General features: G+C 42.6%; 1 protein-coding gene across 5 annotated transcripts in view; it reads left to right on the plus strand.

Moving 5' to 3' along the window:
* The window catches only part of KCNG2 (potassium voltage-gated channel modifier subfamily G member 2), a 58054-nt gene that overhangs the window by 40280 nt on the left and 2937 nt on the right, over window positions 1-14837 (plus strand). The window lies entirely within an intron of this gene.

The raw sequence follows: 14837 nt of genomic DNA on the forward strand, positions 1-14837 counted from the left end.
GCTGTAACAATATCACCAATTATGCCATTTGATCCAATCTACTGATGTACTCAACCTCTGTGTTGTTAGTTTGCAGTTTGTGCTTGCTCCATGCAGTTCAGGCCACAGGAAAAGACCAAATAACTCAGTAACAATTGTCACCTGCCTTTTCTACAATGTTGTGCACAAAGAAGTTCCTGTACCCACGTGAGATTCATGTTCCCTTTCACATTCACATGCCCTTGCTTAAGGGATGTAGGACTCACAGCACTGCAGAGCTGTATTTTAACTAAAAGTAAGGTGTTTCTCTTTTTTTTTTTCTCTTTTTTTTTCTTTCTTTCATAAGCTTAAAGTAGGTTTTCTGCTCAGATGGTATTTAAATCAAAATAGTAACACACAGTCCAAATTACAAGTTTTGAGAGCATCCTTTACCCACAGCTTTAGTCATCAGCAATAAGTAAAAGTCTGCTTTGTTGATAATGTGTTTAATCTGCTTCATGTAGTTTCATCACTTGTACTGTGTAGTCCTGCACGTAGGTCACAAATGCTGTTCAGGCACATAGGCACATTAATGCCTCAGGCTGTGAGCTAGGTTTCTAAGCAAAGAATTTTTTTTTCTTTCTATAAGCAAGACCAACTTAGTTTATACAAGATGCTATTGCTGCATGATATCCTTAGAGTCAAAAACTGAGGAGTGACTACAAAGTCCTGCAGTGCAAGTCTGAGTCATCATAGTGTGGTCTCCCCGCTCCTGTCTGATGGTCAGAGAATATAGACATATCTAGTTGTTCTGCCATGACAGCTTCTTCAAGAGAAGATAAAGGAAACATGGTCCAGTGAGAAAATGTTTCTCTGTTCTATCAGGAGGAATGTTTCTTTCACTAAAAGTTGCCTATAGACTGGGAGGTAGGCATTTGACACTGTGGAACTGTTTGCACAAATCCCCACAGTGAGCTTGCAGACCTTCTGTTCAATTCCCTACCTCAGCAAAGTCACTGGCTGAGATGTTCATACCTGGCTTTTACCAATGCTGGGTCTCACTGCAGCATCTTTTCACAAGTTGCTTTTATCAAGCAAACACAGAAATCCGTCTGGGACCAGGAGCTGCCCTGGAAGATTTTGAGGACAGTAGGTTACAGCTGGGAACCACCTGAAACTCTCAGTAGTGTTTTAGGCTTAGAAGTCAAAAAATGGAGAGTATTTCTCTGTGCTGTTAGCTTGAGGATGAGGCAAGAGTTGAATAAGCTAAGATTCCTGTTGACTTTTTAATAACTTTATGCTGTACTAATAAACTCTTCCAGTCTACAGGATATCTTCTTATGAATAAGTAGTCGGGTCAGGTCTTCTTTTAAATATTGTATAAATATGCTGCAATATAACATTAGTGATAAATAATTAAACAGCTAAGACTCTTTGAAAGTATTGGTAACTTTGTCGCGTTGTTAAGTGGTTTATGTTTGGTGCAATGTGGCTTACCCACACATATGCTCCATATGCTCACCCACACAAAATATGCTCCATATTTAATTTCTTTTAATGCTTCTCTGGTTCCACCACCATAACTATATCTATATCTACCAGTGCGTTTATTCTCCTGACTTCCAGGTAAATCATCCAGGGAGGCTCTGAAGCAATCTCATGATAACAGTTGCTTGACCTCCAGTCATGTTTTTAAAATCCCTACAGCTATTCAGTATAGCATGCTCTGTAATGTCCTGAGGGTACAACACAGCTTCTTTACTCCGTAGATTGCTCCACTGCCTTTTGCAACAGAGCTTGTGCTCCATGATCTTATTGAGTAATGTCCTTTGTGTTCTTTAAGTGTTCTGAAAGAGTGAAATCTTTCATATATCTGTATATGTATTATATTTTTAATGTAATCTGGAAATTTCATCTCAGAGCTCCAGGATATGTAGCTGTGAATTCTGGAGGTTTGGAATGAAAGAAAGCAACCAGATTTATGTTTGGCTAGACCTCATATAGCTAGGCTGAGTTAATGAGCTGATTCCTGTGTACAGCACTTACTTAGAAAAATTGCATTAAATCATTCAACATCATAAATGTTTACATTTTCATTGCTTAAGATGTGCCCATTGAGATGAAATACAGAAGCTTTTGAAATTGGGGACTTCTTGCAGTGTTGATGGAGACATTTAGATTAAAGACAAATTAAGTTAGAAGAGTGATGATAAAAAAAAAAAGTTTAAGTATTTTTTGCAATAGATTTAAACAAAGGCCTAAGGAAGGACCAGGAGAAAACTGTGAGGTTGTTGGATTCTCTAAAGGTAAGCATGATACTAGTTCCAACTAAAACCATGAAGAAGATGGTACTGAGTACAATCGGCAGCATGTTTGAGGACAACAGCGTAATTAATTCTAGTCTACATAGAGCACCACTCATTGCTCAAACTTAGTATGATTTTTATGAGGTTATGAATTTTCAAAAAAAAACCAAACCAAACCAAAACCCTTCTGATGCAGGTACTTCTGTGAGTACTGAATTGGTGCCACTCAACATCCTTCCTTAACAGAAATGGCATTTTTCAAAAACTTAATTCTCTTGTTGAATGTTTACAAAATTTCTCTTAAATCTTTGAGTAGCAGAAAACTAATATGAGAAGTCATCATCCACTGACAGCATATGCAGAAAGGCATGCAGGTGTCTCTGGTGTTGGCCACAGCTACTGAGGTGTTTTGCTGGTGATTTGGCAGAAAATAAGAAACAATTGCAAATTAAATCTAAAGGTAGCACAGAAATGACACACTAGTCAGGGACTGGAAGTATCTGGCACACAGTTATCCTGCCCCTCTACTCTGCTCTCGTGAGACCTCACCTGGAGTATTGTGTGCAGTTCTGGTGTCCTCAACATAAAAAGGACATGGAACTGTTGGAACAAGTCCAGAGAAGGGCCACAAGGATGATCAGGGGACTGGAGCACCTCCTGTATGAAGACAGGCTGAGAAAGTTGGGGCTGTTCAGCCTGGAGAAGAGAAGGCTGCGTGGAGACCTCATAGCAGCCTTCCAGTATCTGAAGGGGGCCTATAGGGATGCTGGGGAGGGACTCTTCATTAGGGACTGTAGTGATAGGACAAGGGGTAACAGGTTCAAACTTAAACAGGGGAAGTTTAGATTGGATATAAGGAGGAAATTCTTTCCTGTTAGGGTGGTGAGGCACTGGAATAGGTTGCCCAAGGAAGCTGTGAATGCTCCATCCCTGGCAGTGTTCAAGGCCAGGTTGGACAGAGCCTTGGGTGACATGGTTTAGTGTGAGGTGTCCCTGCCCATGGCAGGGGGGTTGGAACTTGATGTTCTTAAGGTCCTTTCCAACCCTAACTATTCTATGATTCTAGGTTTCTATGATTTGAACATGGGGAGGCAACTGCATGTTCATCAGCAGAGGGTGCAACCTGTAAGTTTAGAGAGCATAGAGAACCAAAGACAAAAGACACTTCTGGGAAAATGGCCATTTAGAGACACTGGTGAACAACTGGGGTACACGATTTCCCATCTGATATGTTAGTTAAGAGGCAAACCATGAGACTTGACATACTGTGTCCAAACTCTTATCCAGTAAGTGGCTACACTGACAAAAAAAAAAGGTAAAAAGAATTATTTTAAATCTGAAAAATCTGCTTCATAGTGAGACACTAGAGATGTTTTTAGTGCAGTGAACAGCAGAATAAGAGAATGTCTCTGGACAACAGTGAACAATAACTGGAACTTGGAGTTAAACCAATGCTCTAAATAGTGTATTACAGTGGGTAAATAACAATAGAAATCCTTTTTTCTTAAGATGCTTGAGTACATCTCATACAGTTTTTAAATACATTCTGTCAGTCCTTCTAAACATTGTATCTCAGCTCGGTTGAAACTATGTGCCTGATTCATGATCCACTTGGTGAGATCCTCTGCTCTGCAGAGGATTATTAGTTCCAGATGCCCTCCTAGCCTTACAGGTCAGTGAGTAATTGCCATCCTGTCCCCAGCTCAGTCATGCAGGAGTGCTGTTCCCCTGTGCAGGAGGTGCCAGCAAGGATGCGGTATGTCTGGGGCTTTCTTGGCCCTCATGTATATTCAGACCTGAAGTCATCAGTAAGATGGAATGGACAGTCGCAGTTCATAATTGTGATTAAAGGCAAGGGCAGCCAGAAAACCTCAGAAGCCTGGAAGCTCTCTGATGAGGAGTCATATGGCATCAATCTGACCCCATGAAGGCAGCATCCTGACCACAGTATCATGTCCAGCACTGACTGCGTTTGCAAGGGATGCACAGGGGCTGAGACATGTTACTGATGGGGCTTAGTCCCAGTATTAGCTGCTGTTCAGACTTGAGCTTGTGCGTCACTCATGAGCTGGATGCCACAGCTGGAACAGGCTGCTCACCAGGGTACATGCCAGCCCAGCCCTCTGGACATTCACTGCCAGGGCCCTCGTACCCTCACCTTCCCATGCAGGCATACACATATACATTCCCTTTCTCTCTGCTCCAGTTCCTTTTCTAAGCGGGGATACAAATAGGAAATAGTGAGAATAGTGTGAACGTCCTGGCCAACCAATACATCCTGAGCTGTGCTGGAAACCTGGCACACAGGGCACTGCGTAGAGATGGCAAAAAAACAGCAATTGCAGCACCCTCCTGAAAGGTCCGCGAGTGTCTGTGGGCAGAAGCTGTGGATATTTTCTCTCCATTCACAGCTATTTGCCTTTGTACCCAAGAGAAATATTGGCTAATGCAAGGTAAGTCATGCAGTTCTTACATTCTGCACTGCTGTCGCAGAAAACACTGTTAGCTGTTGCCTTGAGCAGAAAGAGAGACTATGAGTGCCGGCTTTCATGGTGGTCAGATCCACCTTGCAAAAATTCACCCACTTTGGAAGTGCAGGAGTACAGCTGACAGCATTTCAGCGCAAGGGCAATGCGGTAGCAGACTGCCAGCTGTGACTGAGCCACTACCAGCAGAAGAACAAATCTACCCACAGGCAACATCAGCAAATCCTTCACTTGCTTTCAGATAATAGGATAAAGGGAAAGAGAAGGGGACAAAAACAGGTCTGCAAAAAAGACGTAAGAGGCAAAGAGTAAGCTTGACTCTGGCCTCCTTTCCCCCAAGAGAAAAAACAGACACCCTCAAATTTTGTATCAGATTACAGTGTCGCCGGAACCAGTAAAACTAATGTGGGTCAGTAAAATAGAATCTGCAATGCGTGGGAGTGAGGAGAATAGCTCCTAAAACTGGGATTGAAAGAAGGGGGAAATGGGGGGAAATAAGAGGAGAAATGTTTTTAAAATGCTGTTGAAAATCAGCTGTTCTATTCATGCAATTAGAAAGCAAGAGGAAGAAAGAACAAGACTGAGATTTCTTTCTAGTGTGGGACAGGCTTGACAACGAAGAAAAGAGGATGCTGTGTTTAGGAAGACCACAGTTCTACACTGTATATCTGCATGTATCTGTGAGCACAGGTAGGTGCCACCACAGCGTCATCTTTTCCCAGGTGGCGGGTAGGTGTAAAAGTGTTGGGAATGCCACTGCTTCAACACAGCCCTCTCTTGGGCTGGTCCTTTCGGAGGAGCATGTTGTCATTCCTGGGTAGCTGTTGGAACTGCACCTTAAGTGCCCTTCACGAGGACTCAGCCCTGCTCTGGTTCTGCAGTGTTTTGATTTATGTTGCCACATATGGAAGATAACCCCCATCTTTATTTTTGCAGCCCTGCAGTGATTATGAGAAGCAGGTGCGCTCTAAGTGACAAGTGCCTTTGGTTTTTCAAGCAAGAGCTGAGACTTCCTTCTCTCCAGAGCACTAGCATAATAAACACAAGCTAGGTTTATCCTCCAGAAATCAGGAGATGCGCTATTTAGAAGGTAACTGGGCTTCTTCACATAAAAGCTCAGGATCAAGCATTTGCTTAGATTTACAGAGAACAGCTTTTTTAAAAAATCATTGTAGTTTCCAAACTTTGGGGGATATGATACCTCTGTCAGAGCTAGAAAAGAGAGTGGGCTGAGAAGGGAGATTTCTAGTTCATGTAAATCAAGGGGAGAGGGATGCTTGGCAGCGAGGAGGCTTCTGATGCTTAATGAGAATCCTGGAGGTTTTTTTACTTTTAATTTGTATGAAAAAGTGGGCCAAAACTGAGAAAAACATTCTGGAAATAGAAAAGTCCAAGGTAGTTTTTGCTCAGAAACACTAGGAACATCAGTGTTTCTAAAGTGAAGCTGTTCTTTGGAGGATACCATTGCTTGGTGAAACGATCATTCTTTTTTCTGCATTACTGCCCCTGTCTATGGCAGTGACTGTGATAAATAAATCCCCTGTGCTGAGCATCCCCTTGGATTAGGCTGTGCAGGTTGTGCCCTGTCCAAGCCCAGCAGGCTGTGTGAGAGCCATGGACACACCTAAAAGGTTGTGTGACCCATGGGTGTTCTCATAGACGGGGTCTGCTGCAGGGCAGAGCTGCCAGAAGCAAGCACTAGATGGGCAGTGGCCTGTGAAATTCTGCCTCAACTGCCATGGGAGTTGATGAGTTTCAACACCTTGCTCCCATGGAGTGTGTCTTCTTGTGTCGTTGTTTTTCTTCAATTTCCAAATGTCACCGAGGGGTTCTAAAATCACCAAAGCAGACCCCAGGTACAAAACCAGTGTTTTGACTGAGAACATTTTTTCAAACAAACGGCAGTAAATCTATTCTTATTCATATTGGTTGTAATTCTCTAAATAATAATAATAGTTGCTTAATGTCTTACACACATGCACAGATGAAAGCCATGGACAAGCCAGGCAGGGATCTCAGATGCCCCAAGGCTCAGCTCCAGCAGCCTCAAGCACATCATTTTGTTTGCTAGTTGAACACTGTGGGCAGGTGGGACTTGAAGGTGTCCTCTGAGGTTAAGTGCAGTCCCCTGTTGTCCTGGGTACATCACACCACCATTTCCAGAAACTAAGAAGCTTCATCTTAAAAGGTCTTCCCTGTTCTTGCAGGGTGGCTTTTGTTGATTCTCATGTGTCTTCTGGAGTCCAGATTCTGAAAGCAGGTGTAGCTATTTCTTCTCCTGCCAACACCATCCTTTTGCTTAGTGACGGGTTCTCTTTGCAACCAGCTAGTGCAAACTGAGCATGTTGGGTCTCTCTCCTTCTCACTCCTACCTCACGAGCTGATTGCCATTACTTAGCTGATGGTATTGAATTTCCCAGCCACTCCTGAGCAAAGTCAGCTGTTGTACCATAACCAGACAGTGAGTTATCCTATTTCACTCTGCACTGGAGAGGATTAAGGAATGCTTATATGTCCCATTCTGTGGGCTGAGCTGTGGATTGTAAAGAGACAGGTAGTTGATGGAGATAGCAGTAATTTCAGCTATCAGTCATCCAGATAGACCTGAATGAGAACATTTGACGGTGCCATTAAACAGTGCTTTTCATCCCCTTGATATGCTTATAGACAGCAAACATGTTTCTTTTCTGCCTTCATTTGATGACAGTAAACAAGTCAAATGCATTTAATTGTCTGTTTTTAAGTTAGGTTTTCCATTCCACTAGCCATTCAAGTAAGCTTGGGTTACTCTCCCAACTCATTCCAATTTCAATCATCTTTGTTTGACATGGGTGGGTTTTGAACAAATGGAATCCTTCACTTACATATTTGGAACTATCGGGGAGTTCCGTATACAAATGTTGGTTGGTCTGTGTGCATGTGCGTATTTGGTAAGCAAGAAGATTGGTGTCAAGGCTTGTTTCAAGGGTGAAAACTGCAGGTTGCGAGGAGCTATGTATACTCATTGTAGTGAAGCAGATTACAAACCAAAGACATACATACAATGTGAAGGGAATACTAGCCCATGAGGAGGTCACTAGGCAGTGAGAATGGAGCAGAGTCTTAAAAAGTATCCTCAAAGAAAGTGTTATCCAGGGTACATCACTCCTCAAGTTACAGTACAGCCCCTCTGTCCTGGTGTGTGGTGTGATCAGACCGGGAGATAGAGCAGCCGGCTGCTGGAGCACATACTGTTCCTTCAGGTGGCTCCCAGCCACAGTCTCTGAGGAGTTTTAAGATGTTGGATGTCCTTACATCCCCCCATCCTCTCTGGGTGAGGTACTGTGCTGTTCCTGGTAGGTACCTGAAAATCAGGCAACTTGATTTTGTTCTGTTTCATACGTATTTATTGTCTGCTTTAATCTTAATCTGTTTCTTGCTTCTTGCAGAGTTTAGCTTTTGGTTGCTTTCCATAAAGTAGAGGCAGTTAACATTCATTTCCCTCTAACAAATACTGTTGCTTTTGGAGAAGTGTGTGCTAAAAGTGGATGTAGGTTTGAGAAAAGCTGTGTGAGAAGCAGATGTTAATGAGAGGATATTTTGTGCATCTGTAGTGCTACTTACCTGCTTTCCATTCTTCCTAGCAACTCTACTCGGGTAAAAAGAAGCAGGGCAGTGAACTAAAGCATGTATCTGCATATGGCAGGGACAGTAAGTGAAGGAGGCGGGGAAATGGAGGGCAGCCTTAGTATCACAACAGTCTTGCCTGGTAGGTAGGTAATCGAATTTCCTGTCTGTGTCTTTCTCCGTAATTCAGATGTATATACCAAATCCATGCAATCAGAGTACAGCTGTTAAGACATCTACAGCATTCGCAGGGGAAAGGTGACAGTTAAACAGGTCCCAAGGCTCAGTATTTATGCCTGAGAAAACTATGTCCTTACCTATAACATCTAATTTTGGCCATGCAGTTTGGGACTGAGGTGGTGCAAAGCAGCAGGCTGCTTGTGGATTGGGCAGTAACTCAAGGAAACAGCCTGTTCCCTCTGTGGCCTCCTGGATCATGAGTGCCATCTGTGTCTGCCACCTATTTAGTCTGCAAGGGTGGTTATAGGCTATCACAGTGCATTTATCACAGGCTAAACTCCTGTTTGCATTCCATGTTTATTTGCGGCTTCATTGGCAGAACAGACATGAGAGGCTGAAAGGTTTTGAAAAGTGGTGATTTGGGACTTTGCTGTCTTGTGATCAAAGGAAATCCAGAGAGATGTCTAAAGTAAATATTGCTACTGCCCACCTCCTTGTCTTTTCTATTCTGTGAAGACAAGTTGGACAGGAACAATTGTACAAGAGCTGCTCGTCTTGTGTCCGTAACATGACTGCAAGCTGTTTGTGACAACCCTCCCCGCTGAAGGCAAGGTTACCTTCTGTAGTAGCTGGGCTGAAGATGAAGCATGAACCAAGTTCTAGTTACAGATCAGTGTTTACAGCAAGAAGCAGAGAGCTCTTTCATGGCCCCTCGGTGACTTTAAAAACAGAAACCCTTACTTTGAATTCACAGCCAGCCAGCTTTGAGGACAGACTGTGCAGTAGCTGAATCATCTCTGCTGAGGAGCACAAGAAACAATCAGAGCAGGCTTGCTGTGAGTTCAGCCTGACCCTAGCTTTAACAGCAGATGGACTGAATTACAATCACCAAGTCTGTAGGTGGTCAGTGGTGAGGGGAGCATGCCTGAGTCTGAGGGCAGGGTGAGATGCTGCCCTTCCAACAGTAGGTCATATCACAAGAGTCACGCAGTCATCCCTGATGTGAAAATTAGCTGGATGCTTTCATCAGAAAATGGATTTTCATCAGAAAGCACCGGTATGAGCAAAATCTTCAGGGTTTGTTGGGGAGGCATGTTTCTGGGAATGCCACTGTTTTCCTGCAGTTTTTCTCAGGGAAGGCTTCGTCATTTCACTGATAGCTGGGACAAGAGACGGCTGGGAGCCAGCACCCAATACTTTAAGCAAGGATCTGGGTCTCTCCCAAGCTGGGCAAGTGCTCCAAGTGTTGGGCTGTTGGATAATAGAATGAGGGGGAGGGAGGGGTGTGCTGTCCTCTGGCTCTCCCTGCAGACATTCATTGAAACAGGTGGCTCAGCCTCACATGCAAATCCGAGGGGAACACCATGAGTGCTGAGCTTGCTCTCTGCAGCTCTATGCACAGGCTGTGGGCAGATCTTGTGTAGCAGGTTCAGGGACTTTACCTCCAGGTCCCTTAACACTGATTTCTGATGCTGTACTTGAAATTCTTGATTACATCAGAATTTTGAGTTACACATTGTTGTTAAAAAAAAAAAACAACAACAAATTGAGCTGATGTGCGCGGAGAAATACTTGAAATATATGATCCAAAAGGTTCAAATAACAAGGGGCAAGTGGAAGAGAGCAAAAACACCATTGTAGAAATGTCATGATTTTAAAGATTATCTAAATATTTTCATATGAAATGCCTCTCATGTTTGGTTTTGTAGGGGTTGTTTTCTTAACATACACGTTTGATTGGGGGGGGGAATTTTTGCTATTAGGGATAAGTGGGCAGCATTGAAACTTCTTCCTTGAAAGTACTGTGGAGATGCTGACCATGAAAAATAATGTGTGCAAAGCAACACAAGAACTGGGATGGTTAGAGGTGATCTGGCTTTTGACATCTTCTAATGCCAGAGGTGGCTGATGCTGTCAGAGCCTGCAAGAATCTAGGGGAAAATCAGAATTCCTTCTCAGGAGGCCAAAGGAAGGGTCAAGAAGTCACACAACACAGTGGAGAATTTTTCTGAGGCACAGTCCAGGCAAGTATGAGTGAAAGGGACCCTGCAAGGCAGGCCAAAATGTTTCTGAAAGGTTCCTGCAGTTTTTAGGCTGACCATAGGGAGCAATGAGCACAGCTGGATTTGAACTCAAGTGATTACCAGCTTTTCTTTTGTAATTTTCCTGTTGCCAAAGGAGCCTCTGGCAAAGAAAACGTTTCTCCAGAAGGAAGATATACTGCAGTTGGCTTTCTGACAGCAAATTTCTCCAGATCCTAGTGAAGGAGACTCACTTTAATTTGACTGCATAGAGCTACTCACTGAGACCTTCCTTCTTTTCTTGTGCCCTGAGTTAACATTAGTAAATGCCCTCAACATCTTCTGCAAGTGCAGATATTTCACCATCTCAAGTAATTTCTGCACAAGAAAAAAAAATCCTACGTGCTGTTTGAAAAAAACCCACATGTACACATATAAATAAACATGTACATCTTGTAAAGAACTGTTGTTTCCATTTATCTTTATTACACCACTGCTTTTTGTAATCAAAAGCCAAATACATTGTTTATTTAATGCCATGGTTACATAGAAGCATAGAATCAAGGTTGAAAAAGACCTTGAAGATCATCAAGTCTAACCTTTGCCCCAGGACTGCCAAGTCCACCACTAAACCCTGTCACTGAGGGCATCTACATGGGTTTTGAACACTTCCATTAAAAAAAAAGTTAGTCTTGTAACATTAGATAAGCGCAATGGGGATGTCCTTTCTGTTTGCCGTTCCTGCTATTTTTTGTTTAGACCTCTAAAAGAGAAAAAGAAGTCAAATTGTTCTGAATGCTAAAAAAGAGTTTTCCTGTGGCCCAGTTTTATAAAGCTAGACATGAAAATATCATCATAAAAATGTATCCATTAGATTACAAGATGAAGAAATCTGGTTAGTTAGAGAGCTAGCTATTTTGCTTACAAAAAAGTAAAAACCAGTATGTAGTTATTAATGTACATGTTTTATGGCCATGAGCTGGTGTAGCTTGATCTTGTTTGTGAAAATAGCAATTTGATACAGACCTATTTTGCACAGGATGCTATCCTATTTTGTTAGGACTTGTTTTTTTTCTTACTCCAATGGCTGATTAATTCCTGATTGCTTTTTTCCATCTGTGTGTGTGTCTTTTTGCACATTTTTGTTTTGTTTTCTTGAATGGAAAAGAGAAACAGCCAAGACCCTAAGCAGAGTCACAGCATCCGGTTGGACTCAAAAACGTAGCTAAAAGTTTTAGAAAGCAAAAAACCTGCCTGTTTGTTTGTTTGTTTGTTTTTTCACAATGCTGTAATGAAGGGGAAAAAGCTGCAAAGAAAAGCAGCTGCAGTTCAGAGAACCAAAGAGCATGAAATGTGTTTTTGCTGTTACTGTTTTGATTTCATGCGAGGATAATAATAGGTCATACCTAGATGATATTGAAACATGGTCCAGGGGACAGCAAGACGTTTAATTAGTGAAAAAAAAAAGGCTTCTAGCACAGGTCTCTTTTTCTGAAAGCCTATTCGTACCCTGTTATTCTCAGGACAGCCTTCGGACTGCGCCTGGCTTGTTTAGATTGCAATAGGTTAATAACAACACTGCGGAAGACTAGCACTTTGCTGTAGGTAATTATACATTTGCTGAAAGAGGGGATTGTTTCATCCCACTAAAATGAACTCTGTGTGGCAGAGCATTATTACTTGGCTCTACTGAAAGTAAACATTTCGGCATTCACGGGGTTAGCTGTCAGCTGCGCATAGTGGGAAGAGCAGAGAAAAGCCAGAGCCCAGCATCAGCTCTGGATTGGAGTGTATTTCAGCTCTTCATTACAGTGATGGGCAGCTTGGGTCTGCTGCATTGGATGACCCACGCTGCAGATCCCGCCAAGCCCCCCGTGCTCAACTGAGCAAAGGTTGCCAGGATGCTCCTGCACTTGCATTTTTGAAATAGTTCTGCAGGAAGCTTGGAGACATAAATAGCAAAGCTGTAGGTTTGTGAACCTACACAGGATAAACATATCAGAGTGTGGGAGGGCAGATCAGAGTCTTCTGAAAGTCATCTCCACTGGTCGTCACTTAATGAGCAACATTTTTTCACTCCTGTTTGCTCCCACACCGAAACTCACAGAAGGACTTTGAAGAGTTTCCTTTCCTTATGCACAAAATAGAAAGCACTGGACGAATTAGGTGCCAAATTAGCTATCAAATGCCTTTATGTCTTTGTAGGTCTATTCCAAGGCTAAATTCTACATAGGCTTCTCCGACTTTCCTTAAACTTTAGTGGCATGAAAATCAGATACACGCACATCAGAATCCAGAGCGCTTCCTGACAGGTTTCTTAAGGTGAACTACATCCTAGTTTCCATACATGGTGGTGCAAGTAGTGATGCAGCTTTCAGAGAAAGCAAATTTGCACATTGGGGTTTCTTCCTTCTTGCCATAGTGGCTGCTTTGCTCAAGCCATAGCTATTCTTCTATGGATCATCTTCCTAACATCTCAGGCTGATCTTTTTGTGATATAAATGGGTCATAGGGAAGGACAGTATCAGGAGCTGCAAATCACCTGCAGCCATTGCCCTTACATGTGAGATAAGCATGTCCTGATGAGAGATTCCCAGGCAGCAGGGCTCTGGGACAAAATTGGTGGATGGCTGGTTTCTTGGTAATAAGATGAGACGTTACAGTGGTGCAGGCAGAGTCCTTCCACTGGCTTTGACTTTGTGAGCTTTGGCTCTGGCCCACAGAGACAGATTTGTGCAGTGGTGTGAGAGCATCTTGGTTCTGTATCTGATGGGAGTGCCTGACAGCTTAAGTATGCTGTAATAGGAGCAAAGCCCCTATAAACAAAATGTTTTGTCCTATGAATGATGATTGTGACAAAAATACTTTTTATGACCAAATTAGTTTGGTGAGGCAGAAATAAATTAAGCTCCTTCTAGTTTTCACACCTATCAAAATTAGAAAGCTAAAGACAGTCTATCTGAGCTACAGTAAGCTCAGTAAGACAAGATTATCCTTCCTCCCTGCAATATGCTTTAAATCTTGACAGCAGTTTCAATAGAACAAGTAATTTTTCTCTCCCTATCAGCATGACCCTTTGGGAAACAGTGGGAGGTACATCATATGCCAATTGAAAGTGGAATACTAAAAATATCTATAAATAAAAGGCACTACAACCTTCCTTCTTGTTTAATACAAGGACCAGCTTTTTTCTGTTTTTTTGTATTGACATAGCTGTAGTCATTGTCTCAGTCTTTTAGTAAGCATGAAATGGGGAAGGTGCCTCTGCATTTTGGGCATATTGAGATATCACAAGGTGGTACATTCAATGTGATGATATGGTGTTGGTGCCAACAGTGCAGCAGCCCTTGGAACATGTATTCAGTCACTCCCCAGCATTCTGGGGAGTGCTGTAGTTAGCGGAGACAGCAAAAGTCTCATCACTCTTTTGCTGTTGTCTTTCAAAACAGGGGAAAACCTGTTCATAAACGCTTAGAGCGGGATGAAGTCAGGATGTGGTGCTGTGCAGTAAACATTTCCTCAGCTCTGCCTAGCAGAAGGCACCTGTGGTGAGCATGTGGGCAGAACCATTTATATTTATGCCAGTTTCTCCAGTGGTGAAATGGGGACCAGCTTGACACAGGCTCACCACACTTGAGTGATGTTTTATTACCATAATTTAGCACAGGAGAGCAAAATGAGGTTTTACATTGGTACCTAATGCCTGTTGCATCCAGTGGGAGTCACTCACCCCTCTAGCATGGATGGCCTCCTACATGCTTACAAGAGCTTTCACGAACTGTTCAAACTGGCTCACTGAATAAATATACACTTCCTTTAAACAAATATACCCTTGCCTCCCACTTCAAGCCCCCAGAGCATTAACGCTTTTATATGAGCATTTAGAGAGGAAACAGCACTAGCCCTATAATTGTCCACATCAAAATCTGTTTATTTAGAGAAGCTTATTATTATTCAGCTGGAGTTTGCAGAGAATTGCCATAGTATTCATGCCGTTGAATTAACAGTCAAAGAGCAGCCATCACCATCATTATTGTTTATTGCTGTTCCAGTGCACCAAGGCTAGCTCATTTATAGGCATTGTAACTAAAGAATCCTGAGTTCTCTCTTTATTTTCCACTAAGTGAGCCTGCAGGGAAGAGCAGCTCTTCCAGTGTCTCAGAAAGCTAGGGTAGGGCATCATGGTCATTAGTTGTTACAGGTGAGGTAATTTAAAAAGCTTACCTCTCCCGACCCTCCCTCTATTCTTGAGGTACTTTTTCTTTTAGAAATACTCCCAT

The sequence above is a fragment of the Pezoporus occidentalis genome, unplaced genomic scaffold (assembly GCF_034315485.1).
Source record: "Pezoporus occidentalis ecotype Australia unplaced genomic scaffold, CSIRO_AGI_Poc_V1 ctg2, whole genome shotgun sequence".
Lineage (NCBI taxonomy): Eukaryota > Metazoa > Chordata > Aves > Psittaciformes > Psittacidae > Pezoporus > Pezoporus occidentalis.